Genomic DNA, 10,478 nt, shown 5'->3' with positions numbered 1-10,478 from the left:
GTTTAAAGAGAGCTCATAAAACATTTTACCCTGAAAAAGGTAACATTCCCTCTGTTACATTTATACCAAGGAGTCATATTTGGGAGTGAAATTTCCTGAGTCTTTCACCACCATCACTTGGTTTCTAGATGTTCCTTGGGGTTCCAGAAGCTCAGAATTCTGAGTGTGAAACCATCACTAGTGTGGAATTTGGCCCCTTATTCTTCATTTCTCCCCTACCCCAAAGTACCATTAACCCAGCTCGTGTAGGTAACAGACTTTAAAAAAAACTTTTTTAAGAGATAGGGTCTTACTATATTGCCCAGGCTGGTGTTGAACTTCTGGGTTCACATGATCCTCCTGCCTCCCCTTCCTGAGTAGCGGGGACTACAGGTGAAAACCACCATCCTTGGCTAAGTAACAGGGTTTTAGTAAGGATATTGGCTAATTTGGAGGAAAAAATAGCACAGCCCAGAATCAGCTACTACTTAACATTGAATGCTATTCTGAAATATTTACTGTTGAAATATGATGTCTGGAGTTTCCTTTGAGGTCATCCCTGGGAGGGAGGAGTGATGAAACAAGAGCTGTGAGTTAATAATTGTGGAAGCCAGGAAGGGTGCATTGGGGTTCATTATACTAGTCTGTCCACTTGTGTATATGCTTGAAATTTTCCATAATAAATCATTTTTTTTTAAAGTGGATGCTAGATATTGCTGTGCTAGAATCCCACAGTTAACGCCATACGGGTGATTTCTCTCTGGCCATCCTTTCCTCTCTGCCATCCATTTCTTCACCCCTTTCTCTCTCTTTCTATGGCCCACTAAATTCCTGTCTTCCCTACCTAAGGGTAACACTCAAAAACAGAAAAGGGAACAATTCATTTCTTATGCAAAACAAGCAATTTAATTTTTCTTTGTCTAGACTTCTCATCAGCCTACACTGGAAGAACCTACATTTTTTTTTTAATAACCAAATATACTCAGTAATATTGCTTTTCTGAACAAAGGTGGTTCTCTCTGTCTGAAGAATTCTGCCTTCCTCCTAATCCATCTGGATCCTGCAGCTGGCTTTTAAAGTCACTGTGTCTCCAACCCCACCAGAACTCTTAACATTTAACTTCAGAGTAGAATGGAAAGCGTGGATAGTAGACATTTCTCAGGACTCCAGGAAAAGGAATTTGGTCTCTACCTAGAATCTTCCATCAAGAGACGTCCACTATGAGGGTTGACTCTTGATTTACTCTGGTTTAGAGGAAAGCAGGATAGAGACCCCCCATAATCTTTCAAAACTCTTGTTTTCTAGATATTCTTACTGCCTTTTACCAGAACTTTTGGCACGTAGCATGTTGACTCATGGTGTTTTATCACTTCCTTCCTTTGGCTCACTTCCAGTAGAGATGCTAGTGAGTTGTCAGGTCACCAGTAGGCAGTACAAGACAGAAGGGCCTTCTCTGCTGCCGAAACTTGATCCTCTCTAGGTGTTAATAATCTGAAACCAACAGTGACAGAATGAGAAAGAGTTAAGTTAGATGAGGAGATTATCTCCTGCCTTCCAGAATGAAATCAGTGTTTCTTTGTTTCCTTTGATGTCCCGGTTCTACAGAGCCTATCTGTACATTAGAGGATGTAACAGCAGGAATGAGCTGTACATCTCAGGAACTCAATCTCAGCTGTGTTGAAAGGATATTGAAAGGAATTTATTCAGAAACCAAAATCTGGGTTCTTCATCTTAAAGCATAGGTACTTGCATGGGAGCATTTAGGCAAATGGCTTCTTTTCTTCCCCACTTTTCTCAAGAGCCAGAAGTCAGACCAAAAGTCCTCCTGAATCTACCTAAAGTTGAGAATAAGCCTTTCTAGGAACATAAGGAAAGTTACTGATGAGATACCCAGAAAGTCTTAAATGTAGGAGTCCAGTCTATTCAGTTCAGGCTGAGGTAAGGTGTGGCATGAATTGGAAAAGTATAGGGAGGATGGAATCTCCTAAATTTTACAAGCCAGAGAAGTAGGGTTGCCAGATAAAATATGGGCTACCCACTTGAATTTAAATTTTAGATAAACATCAAATAAATTTTTAGCATAAACCAGTCTCAAATATCGTGTGAAAAACATATATCCTAAAAAAGAAAATGTATTTGCTGCTTATCTGAAATTTAGTTTTTTGGTTTTTTTTGAGACAGAGTCTCACTTTGTTGCCCAGGCTAGAGTGAGTGCTGTGGCGTCAGCCTAGCTCACAGCAACCTCAAACTTCTGGGTTCAAGTGATCCTTCTGCCTCAGCTTCCCGAGTAGCTGGGACTACAGGCATGCGCCACCATGCCCGGCTATTTTTATATATATATAAATATATATATTTTAATATATACATATATAATATACATATATAAAATATATATTTATATATAAAAATATATATAATATATACATATATAAAAATATATATTTATATATAAAATATATATATATACATATTAGCCAGCCAATTAATTTCTATTTATAGTAGAGACGGGGTCTCACTCTTGCTCAAGCTGGTTTCGAACTCCTGACCTGGAGCAATCCACCCACCTGGGCCTCCCAGAGTGCTAGGATTACAGGCATGAGCCACCGCGCCTGGCCTGAAATTCAGTTTTAACTGGAGACCTATGTTCTTTATTTCCTGGCAACCGTAGAAAAGTCCAGTCCCCATGGAAGCCCAGTCAACCTGATCTTTATCATCCCATCAAATGTAGCAAATGGTCAGGGTACATTTGTCAGGGGGAAGCAAACTCAATGATTGTGGCAGTAATACCTTATCCTGACCTACCTTCAGTGGAAAAAAAAAAAAGTCTTTTTATTTCCTTTTGCAAATAGTTGGGCAATGAAAAGAACTCCCATCCAAAAGTCTTTTATTACATTGGTATATGCTCCTTGAAGAGAGCATACCATTGTCAAGAATTGCTCTTTAACTCCATTCTTTTTCTTTTGATGGCTTTTAAAATGTTACTTTTTTATTAAGAAAAAATTTTAAACATATACCAAAGAAGAAAGAACAGTACCCTCTGATTTAGCTTTACTGTCGATGAGACAATAAAAATTAGAGGATGAGTCAATAAGAGTTAAAAGGGAACGCCTGATGCTAATTTATAACAAAGTGTAGCTGTTGAGATAGTTTCCATAAAATGACAGTCTTCTACTGTTAGCTGAGGTCAATGAGAAACAGAACAGCTGGCTCTTTTAGGCTTCTATCAGTGGAAATCCTCATGCTAAGGACTTAAACTCAACAGACTCTTACTTGATCAAAATACTTTTTTTGTTGTTTTTTAAAGAAGCATGTGTGTGAATGTGTGTGTGTGCATCCCAAAGTAAGAAAGTCTTGCAAGCAATCAGAAGCAATTGTCAGAAGGAGGAGGAACAAGGCCTAATTCTATCCTAATATTAAGGAAATAACTCCAATGCTCTTGCAAATCCAAATTTGTTTATCTGTATTGCTGGGGGCATTTTCCTTGGATGCTAAAAAATAAGGATAGTGAATTTACAGACTGAATTCAGAGGGTGCAGAGAATGTGGCTGGGGTGAATTATTTGAGACTGACAGAAGGGAAATAGAACTCTTCAGAACCAAGTATAGACAACTGTTGCTTGGTCATGCATTATCTCAATCTGCTGAGCCTTCTACTTGAAGAAGAGACAGCCATACAGTGAAGGCCTCACTCACTTTCTCATCCCTCACTGAGAGAGCCCAGGGTGATGAAAGGAAAACCTGTTGCAGGTATTGTTGAACCCTGGGCAAGTGATTTTTCTTCCCTAGTGATCAGTTTTCTCATCTGTAAAATACTGGCATGGGACCAGATGATGTCTAAGATTCTTTCTAGTTCTAAAAACGCAAGAATTGCTTTGTAAATGGTCTGATGCTTCTTCCTGCACTGATTCTAGTTTCTAAGATACCTCTGAGAAATCACACAATCCTCAAGTGGAGGCTTTAACTTTAAGGAAGAAGGAAATAGCCATTCTTATACCCTGCTAGTGTGATAACTTTCCTGGGAGATGTGTTTATAATGCACGTTGGAAGCCTTAAAAACAATGCATTCTTTTTGACCCACAATTCCACTTTTAAGTATTCATTGTAATAAGATAAGTAAGGATGTGTTCAATAGTCTAGCAGCAAGCGTGTTGGTTTCGGCACTGTTTATAGTGATGAAAAATCAAAAGCAGGCTAAACATCTTACCTAATCAGTTTGGCTGAGCAAACTGTGGTGTATACATATTATAGAATATTATATGGCCATTAAAATGATGCCATAAAAGTATACTTATTGACATGGATAAATACACTGTTGAGTGAGCAATAGCTTCAAAATATCATTTTCTATATTACATTTTTCTGGGATGGGCTTACTATTATGCATACCTCTTTATATGCCTACATTATAAGCTGCAAAGGTACACGTGAAAATTCTCAAAATGGTTACTGCGGGGTAGTAGGATGACGAGTAGTTTGGATTTCCTTCTCGTCTTATTTTTGTTTGTAATTTTTCTGCAGTGATCAGGTATAACAAGTGTAATGACATGTATTTGAATGCACATGCACACACAGAAATAACAGCACATTTAAATGGATAAATTTAGATACCCTGCCTTCTGCTTCACTTGATATAAATGTCCTTCCATGCAGCTAAATGAAGCATGGGGCCCCACAAGGTTTGCAGGTTGCTCTACTTTTGCACAAAGGGAAAGGGGCAGAGACTGGTGGTTATGACGCTTAAGGACCCCTGGCTCTCCCCATTTTCTGGGTAGGATGACCAATCACCCAGTTTTCTGGGGACAGAGAGATTTCCCAGGATACAAGACTTTTAGTGCAAACTGATCAGCCTGTGCCTGGCAGACTTGGAAAGAAAAGCTAATACTTCTACAGGTGCACAGAAGTACATTGCTGCCTCAGTCTGTGGTATGTGGTCTCTTGAGAGGTTACTGATGACCTCAGGCTGTCATGGCCAGGAGAGGTGTGAGTTGAGCAGGTGGGATCAGTACGCAGAAGAGGCTTTCTGACCCTTAGGGAAAGCAGACCTCATTTGGGGAGATGACACCTTCTTAGCCCAGTGCATGGGATTGTCCTGTGTCTGAGCCTCTCTATAAGTAAAATAAAATGTAGGGTTATCTGAATAATTCAGGCCAAATTAGCCATTTGAAGACTCAGTTTCCCACATCCATTATTATTAAACATTGCACGAATTAATGTTGCTGAAGTTGCGTTTATTTTAGTCCATTAGCCCGAGTGTGCCCATTCTTTTTACTGACATCCTTTGTTATTATTAAAGAGGAAAAGGACCAAGAGTGGGGAGCAGCAAACCACAGCGGGTGTGGGAAGGAAAGGGGAGGTGTGCTGCAAGCGGAAGTCTGTGCAAGCTGCAGGGAGACGAGCGGTGAGTCTGCGTCGCACGCACACAAGTCAGCGGGCGGTGGGAAAGACGGGGACCCCACGCAGAGTGGGAGCAACGCCGATGCAACAAGTGCCAGTCGTGGACTCGCCTCCCTGCCTGTCATCCTTTGTTTGAAAGCAGCACACCTTTCCCGGCAGCTGAGTCAGGAGCCGGTCGCCTGGGTGATCTCAGGGAATCCGCCTCATTGCTCACGTCCACCTCGTTCCCTGGGGATGGTGGTGTGCTAGAAGGTTCCACTAGGGAGACAAGGATGAGCATGTCCATCCTCGAGCAGGCTGAGCACACTCCCAGCCAGGTCACACGGGCGTGTTAATGGGCTTCCCAGCAGCTCCCTCTGTATGTTGCATGACATTATTTCCTAGACCACAGACAGTGGCCCTGGCTCGAAAGGTGAAACTGCAGCTCAGCCATTTCCTCCCAGGGTGATATTTTGCAAGTTATTTAACATCATGAAGCCTCCGTTTCCTCAAACGGCTAAGGAAAATAACATAGTTCCCACCTCACTCTCATCTGCCCCCTCCTCCACTGAGTTCCTCTCCCCTGCACTACTTTTGTTGCCTGTAAAACACACAGGCAAGAGGAAAGCCGGTCCAAGGCATTTTCCAGACTCTTCTTTCTGCAGGTGCGCAGTTCCCTCCACACGGAGCCTGGATCCTTTCCCACAGGGGAACTTTAGCTTTGTCTTTCTCTTCTGAGAAGCGCTTTGACTCGGGTATGCAAAGTACGGTCCACGGACCATTGGTGGGGCAGCCGGAGCAATGCCTTGGGGGTTTTGCTGTTTGTTTTCCGGCATTAGGAAAAATCAGGGATTTGGGTCAGAGAGTTCACTTCGTTTTTCAGTGAAGAAATATGAGGTGTGGCGAGAGGGGTTCAGGTGCATCTTGCTGGTGAGAATGTAAATACGATTGGAAGGAGGAGGGTGTGGATGTAGGCAATGATACAGATTCCCTGAAATTGCCTGGGAGGATGTCTCCTGACTCCACTGACCGAAAAGAGGTGTGCTGCTTTCAAAGAAAGGCTGACCAGCAGCAAGATGAAATCACAATTGGCTTTTTTTTTTTTTTGGAACTGGCACCAGTCTCGCTCCGCATCATGATTCCCATCCGCGTATGTTCAGGTGTGCCACGCTGTCAGACACAAAGTCGGTGATGAAAATCCCACCTTTTCTTTGTAAGCAAACCTAATCCAAGGACCCAGGACACTTGCTTAATCGGGTGATCGAGAAACTGCACTGCTTCGTCCTCCTGATATGTTTCCAGAGAGAAAAGTGGGTGTGGTCAGAAGAGGGGGTAGGTGAGCTTAGGTGCATTTTGCTGGCAGGAGGGCACATGGGTGCCAACTTGTAGAAAACAACTTGCCTGGAGTTGTAAAAGCCTTTAAAAGTTCTCTTTTTTTTTTTTTTTTTTTTTTTTTTTTTGAGACAGAGTCTCGCTTTCTTGCCTAGGTTAGAGTGAGTGCCGTGGCGTCAGCCTAGCTCACAGCAACCTCAAACTCCTGGGCTTAAGCAATCCTCCTGCCTCAGCCTCCCGAGTTGCTGGGACTACAGGCACGAGCCACCATGCCCGGCTAATTTTATATATATATATATATATATATATATATATATATATATATATATATATATATATTAGTTGGCCAATTAATTTCTTTCTATTTTTTATAGTAGAGACGGGGTCTCGCTCAGGCTGGTTTTGAACTCCTGACCTTGAGCAATCCGCCCGCCTCGGCCTCCCAGAGTGCTAGGGTTACAAGCGTGAGCCACCGCGCCCGGCCTTTTTTTTTTTTTTTTTGACGAAAGCATTCTAATTCTAGGAATCCAGCCAAAGAAAGTCACCAGCAATGCAGATGAGAATCTCTGTTAAGAGTGTTCACTTTAGCCTTATTAATTATACTAAAATATGGGGGGGAAAAATCCACGTGACCAAGGATGGAAAATGTATGCAAGTATGATGGAATTATGTAGTCAATGAAGACGTTTTAGGAGTATTCTTTTTTTATTATTATTTTTAATTAACAGGGTCTCACTTTGTCGCCCAGGCTGGAGTGTAGAGTAGCTTGATCATAGTTCACAGCAACCTCAAACTCCTGGGCTCAAGCAATCCTCCTGCCTCAGCCTCCTGAGTAACTGGGACTATAGGTGTGTGCCGCCATGCCCAGCTAATTTTTTCTATTTTTTTTTTAGTAGAGATGGGGTCTCACTCTTGCTCAGGCTGGTCTTGAACTCCTAATCTCAAGGGATCCTTCTGCCTTGGCCTCCCAGAGTTCTAGGATTACATGCGTGAGCCACTGCGCCTGGCAGACAAAATTTGAAATTATATTTATTGTCCTCATTTCCTAAACATTTTCTAATGTGTAATATTACTTTCTAATACTCAGCCTTTAGGGAGCTAAAAATTGCATTCGAGTACAGAATTCGGCAAAGAGAACAAATGATCTTCTTCAATTAATATTTTATTTTCAAAAATTAAGGATTGTTGTATTTATACACATATATTCCCCTACTCTCTTCGTGTGTAAGTTTAAAATGACACTGCAGGCTAATTGTAGGCCTTTGTTCTAGAATGCCTAGAAAGTGCATTTTATCTCCTGACAGGCTCTTTTATGGCATCCCGCTACATCAACACACACAAGAAAGGGTTCTTGCTATTGGTTGGTGGTCTTGTGCTCAGATAAAAACGTTCCTCTTATTTTGCATTTGAATGCCAAATGCTGAAGCTTGAACTTTGCCTCTCCATAAATGAATCCATCAGGGAAAACAAATTTGACACTGGTTTTCAGGTCAAGGTCCAATGTTATGAGAGTTTTCGAAAGAATCCCAAGGGAAACTGTTTGTCCGGTTGGTCTATGACAGCACTCAGAAACAGATTATTCCAAGTTCTCAAAAATGTTAAATGTACATCTGGGAGTGAAATACAAATTTCTACATTTACAATAGTATTTTGGAGGCCATGCCTTTTTTTTTTTTTTAAAGAGACAGACATTCCTAAATACCGACTATAAGAACCCAGTAATAAAAGTGTTAATTTCTGGATAGTGCAGAGAGATTCCTGTACTTACATTGAAGAGTGTGTATGTGTTTTGATGAATGGAGTTCCCATGATGCTGTGAAAACTCTTACTGGAGAGGAGTTGGAGGGGTATTGGCTTCTCATTCTGTTCAGAATCTTCCTGTCTACACCACTGTACTCATGGCTGGTGGTCAGGTTCACCTCTGAGTCTGGGCTGGAACAAGCACATATCCTGTTTGCGTCTACAAAGTGGTTCATTGGTCAAATAGATGATAATGTAAGTAATGACATGAACTTAAGTTTGCTCTTGCCATAGATAAACAGATATGGGACGTCACCAAAGATTACTGGGAAGCAAATGAACAATTTTTCCTTCCATCCTTCCCTTGCCTGTTAGGATAAACGTGACTACCATCAGCTGACACAGTGCTGAGAGCTAGGGACCTAGGACTGTGGACCTTGGACTGCCACTTTGACAAGATTCAAGTTTTTACTTCCTTATACTCTGGGTCCTTGAGACCTCATGATTTACGTCTTTATAGATGTATTTTGTCTTGGATTGCCAGGGGTGTCTTAATGACGTACTAGACTGGGTGGCTTAAGCCACAGAATTTATTCTCTCACAGTTTTGGAGGCTAGAAGTCTGAGATCAAGGTGTCCGCAGGGTTGGTTCCTTAGGGGGTTCTGGGGGAGAATCAGACCTCTCTCCTGGGGTTTGCAGGGAAATCTTTGGCTTGTGGACACATCAGTTCAATCTTTGCCTTCAAGTTCTCATGGTATTTTCCCTGTGGGAGTGTCTGTCTCCAAATTTCTCCTTATAATAAGGACACCAGTTATATTGGGGCCCACCCTAATGACTTCATTTTAACTTAATTACCTCTTTAAAGATCATATCTCCAAGTATAGACACATTCTGGAGTACTGGGTATTGGGACTTCAACACATGAATTTTTAGGGGCACAATTCAACACATAACATATATAGACACAGGTATGTACATACATGTGGGTGATATTTCTGGAGGAGAGAAGTAAGGATAGTGAGGCCAATTTGGCCTGCTCTGGACACCAATTGCACTATGGAGTTTTGCTTGAAGCCTACAGCATCGCTCTGACAAACGTGTTTGTGCTGCTGATGATAGCAGTTATGCATTACGTACATTTGCAGCACTGCCTTTGAATTCGATGGTAGAATGATGCTTCATGTATCTGTATTATTTTTAGCCATAATAATACTAGCCACATATGCATGCAACTAGCTCTATGGGACAATTGAAAAGTATATGAAATGTGGTTTATGATTTCTCAGAACTCCTTCTGTTTTTCAAGGTCAATAACAGCATTGACTTCTTCATTTTGGTTTAGAAACTTAGGTATTCTACACTGGGTTGAGTTTCAACTTGGGCAGTTGGGCAAGGTGAGAGCAGATGCCCACAGGCCGGGCCACGTACACGCTAGGACTTGAACATTTCTCCATTGGTTCCTTGGGTTTGCCTCCTGTCAGCAGTGCATGGACCAAACCATATTTGGGTAACCGCGGAAGGTCTGTGATACTGCCCTATTAGTTCTCAAGATCATTTCCTCTGTTCTTTGAAGTTGTTCATGGAGAAATCAGTGGGTGCTGAGTAGCTAATACAAGTTTGCTGGAACCCAATCCTTCAGAGAACAAATAGGGATTAACCTCTCACCGGGGCATGAAAATCTGCCACACAGAGCAAAACAGCACCTAGGAAACAGAAGCTAAAGTTCTGGAGTGTTCTAGAGAATTTAATCTACCGGAAGTCGCTTGATGACTATAGTGTATGGATACAAACACAGCAATGGACTACACAATGAAAAGGCACAGCATGCCTAAAAATCATGTTTGTCAAACAGCTTAAGACTTCAATAAAATAATTATTGTGTCAAAGGAAGAGATAGGTGTGAGTTTTAAGGGAAGATGCTATTGTGTTTAAAACATTATTTATCATTCAACACAGAAAAAAGAAACCTGCTTTTTTTTTTATTATGGCACCCCGCATACCCATCAGCTAGCTTCAACAATTAAAAATAATTATTATAAATTAATTGTTTCATAA

The 10,478-nt window shown here is 41.4% G+C and overlaps 1 long non-coding RNA gene across 1 annotated transcript; it reads right to left on the bottom strand.

Moving 5' to 3' along the window:
• Nucleotides 1-1,025: 1,025 nt before the first annotated feature.
• Nucleotides 1,026-10,155, bottom strand: LOC142864148 (uncharacterized). Its single transcript, XR_012914734.1, has 3 exons — nucleotides 10,089-10,155; nucleotides 8,452-8,615; nucleotides 1,026-1,470 (listed from the first exon to the last, which is right to left on the bottom strand). It is a non-coding gene; the product is annotated as an uncharacterized LOC142864148 (long non-coding RNA).
• Between the last annotated feature and the right edge of the window lie 323 nt (nucleotides 10,156-10,478).

Source organism: Microcebus murinus, chromosome 24, assembly GCF_040939455.1.
Source record: "Microcebus murinus isolate Inina chromosome 24, M.murinus_Inina_mat1.0, whole genome shotgun sequence".
Taxonomy (NCBI): Eukaryota; Metazoa; Chordata; class Mammalia; order Primates; family Cheirogaleidae; genus Microcebus; species Microcebus murinus.
This window is presented reverse-complemented; position numbering and strand designations above follow the sequence as displayed.